A 3,665-nucleotide genomic window follows, 5' to 3' on the forward strand; every position below is an offset into this window, starting at 1 on the left:
CTCACACACACAGAGCTATGAGGAGATCTTCCTCACACACACAGACACACACAGAGCTATGAGGAGATCTTCCTCACACACACAGAGCTATGAGGAGATCTTCCTCACACACACAGAGCTATGAGGAGATCTTCCTCACACACACACAGAGCTATGAGGAGATCTTCCTCACACACACAGACACACACAGAGCTATGAGGAGATCTTCCTCACACACACAGAGCTATGAGGAGATCTTCCTCACACACACACAGAGCTATGAGGAGATCTTCCTCACACACACACAGAGCTACGAGGAGATCTTTCTCACACACACAGAGCAATAAGGAGATCTTCCTCACACACACAGAGCTACGAGGAGATCTTCCTCACACACACGCTTTCGGGGCCACGCAGGGTCCCTTCATCAGGCTTAACATTGACCTGCCATCCTTTACCATCTCGTTACACCGATGCTTGCCTTCTACTCATTATCATCTCCTGCCACAATTTTTCTGCCTTGTGTCTCTGACATAATCCAAGGAAATTCTTATTTTAGATAGAAAGTGCCTCGTCCCTCACCCCTCTAATGTGGCCTACTAAAAAGGCTTACATGATGTGCAGCGTCTCTGTAATATTTCTGGTTTTGTGTCTCTGACATCATCCAATGTAATTCTCATTTCTGGATAAAAAACGGGGCGAATTTATCAAAACTGGAGCATTTGCCCGGGGCAACCAATCAGCTTCTCTCTTCAGTTAAGTTTTGAAAACGAAAGAGAAAAGCTGATTAGTTGCCATGGGCGATAAATTCCCCTCTATGACCGGTTTCTCCATCTTCTAAAAAAAGGCTTACAGTGCAGCGTGTCTCTGTAATATTTCTGCTTCGTGTCTCTGACATCATCCAATATAATTTTCCTTTATGAATCCAGCAATGCCTCATCTCTCCCTCTTCATATGGGGCCTACAACACAGGCATACATGTCACTCTACATAGTCACATAAAATGGAGGTCATCTCCTCACTGAACGGTATTGTTGTTATTGGTACATGTCCCCAGAGCAGAGCCCAGCTCCCTTGTATGACAATCCCTTGTCCATGAGCCTTAAACATGGAGAGAAATTATTTCCAGGATTCGCCACCTATAGACTTCAGTAGTAAGTTCCATCATCACTAGTCACATGACGTCACTCTTATCTCTACCAATACACAGACCTGACCGGAGAGGTGAGGAGGATTCTGGGAGGTCACATGACATCACTCTTATCTCTATTCATAAAACACAGACCTGACCGGAGAGGAGAGGGGGATTCTGGGAGGTCACATGACATCACTCTTATCTCTATTCATAAAACACAGACCTGACCGGAGAGGAGAGGGGGATTCTGGGAGGTCACATGACATCACTCTTATCTCTATTCATAAAACACAGACCTGACCGGAGAGGAGAGGGGGATTCTGGGAGGTCACATGACATCACTCTCATCTCTATCAATAAAACACAGACCTGACCGGAGGGGTGAGGAGGATTCTGGGAGGTCACATGACATCACTCTCATCTCTATTAATATAACACAGACCTGACCGGAGAGGTGAGGGGGATTCTGGGAGGTCACATGACATCACTCTTATCTCTATTCATAAAACACAGACCTGACCGGAGAGGTGAGGAGGATTCTGGGAGGTCACATGACATCACTCTTATCTCTATTAATAAAACACAGACCTGACCGGAGAGGTGAGGAGGATTCTGGGAGGTCACATGACATCACTTTCATCTCTATTCATAAAACACAGACCTGACCGGAGGGGTGAGGAGGATTCTGGGATTCTAACATAATATTCCTATTGGTTTCTCCATCCAGAGTTTTCCTCTTCTAAAGTCTAGTGGTCAGCTGACCATCACAGTGCCCCCATGTGACTCCTTAAGACGCGAGAGACCCAACATGGAGAAGATTCCAGAAGTCACCAAGAAGATGGAGCTGCTGACAGGAGAGGTGAGCGGTGCCGGGAATTCTGGGACATGATCCAGGAACAGACAAGGGGCGTGTCTGGGTGGTGACGGTATCATTGTGTGTGTCAGTGATATTGATGATGATGATTGTACAGAAGCGTGTTTGATACAATGAATGTTTTATTATATATTCAGATTGGAAACCTCGGGGATCATAATGATATGAAAGAAGAATATAAAGAGGAGGATGAGGAGTATGGAGTGATGAAGGAGCTTTCTGAAGGACACAAAGATCTCCACAAGAACATTATGATGGAGCCACCTAGTAAGAGGAACCCACCAGAGAGATGTCCCCGTCCTCTGTATTCCCGGGATTCCACACAGGAGGACCACACCATCCTCCACCAGGATCAGGTAGATGATGAACCATCACTGATGATATGATTGGGATCTGTACATTGTCTACATTGTCACCACTGATGTCATTGTGTTCTATATTCAGAGTGGAAACCGGAGTGACTCTAAAGTCGTTGCTAAAGAAGAGATAAAAGAAGAGGAGGATGAGGATGGTGTGGTGGAGGAGTCATCCAGCTACAGGAACCCACCAGAGAGATGTCCCAGTCCTCGGGATTCCACCCAGGAGGATCACACCGTCCTTCACCATGATCAGGTGGGTGGAGTTGAGGGGCGGGAACATGTGGAGATGATGGGCGGACTCTACAAGATGAGACTTTCTGCCGTTCTGTTGGTTTAGGGTGAAGATCTGATGAAGATGAAAGTTGAGGGTGAAGTAGAAGAGACGTATGTGAGGGATGATCAGCGATATACGGAGGAGGAGGCCGGAATGATGAGGACATCCATAGAGGAGGACACGCCTACAGAGATCGGCACAGGTGACCCATAATATACTCTTCTCTTATCTCTGCTCTGTTCCTGCACACTGATTGGTCCAGAGTAGGGCGGGATCTGAGTGATATCAGCCAATAGTAGGTTGGTAATGGTCACCTCCCTGTACTGATACCCGTCCTGGGGCTCAGCTGGCAGTATTGGGTTGGGTGTCACTCCTAGTTCCAGGAGCACAGATATGAGGACACAGATTGGGCCTTTCTTAGGTCGGTTCCTCTTCTTCCAGCAGACTTCTAGCTAAACATAAAACTTTATTATCAGTCTTGTTGGGATGAAAAGTAACAAAGACTGAAACACTTCTCTTTCCAGGAGAACATACTTCTCCAAGCTCCCTCCAGTGCTGCTCATCACCAGAAGTCTAGGCCTGGGGTCACTTGTTCTGTGGTGAAGGGTCTACGAGGCTGAACTTTGATTCTTCTGTACCTTAGACGTCACATGACCCAGTGCCTAGGCTTGTGGTTGGGTGAAGAGCGTGCTCCTCCCAGTCCCCATTGGCTCCTCCTCTTCTGACAGGGCTGTGTAAATGTAGAAGTTATCTGGGAGGAGGACCAAAGGCCCTTTGACTGAAGAGGGGAGGAGTCCCAGCTGGTTGGGACCTCCACAGAGAACATCTGCTCCCTCAGACCTCCTGATCCAGATGGAATGTTGAGTGAAGTCATCTAACCCTCTCATATCTCTCCATCATGTGTTTCTATGTTTCCAGGACACGCCATGGAGAAACCCTCAAAGGATCCTCTGACTTTATCTCCAGGTTGTAAGATGGAAGATGAGGACATCACAGCAGATTGTGCGGGAGAAGAGACAATGAGCTCAGCTATGGATGGTGGAC

This window comes from Nanorana parkeri, unplaced genomic scaffold, assembly GCF_000935625.1.
Source record: "Nanorana parkeri isolate BGI_ZX_2015 unplaced genomic scaffold, ASM93562v1 scaffold2546, whole genome shotgun sequence".
Lineage (NCBI taxonomy): Eukaryota > Metazoa > Chordata > Amphibia > Anura > Dicroglossidae > Nanorana > Nanorana parkeri.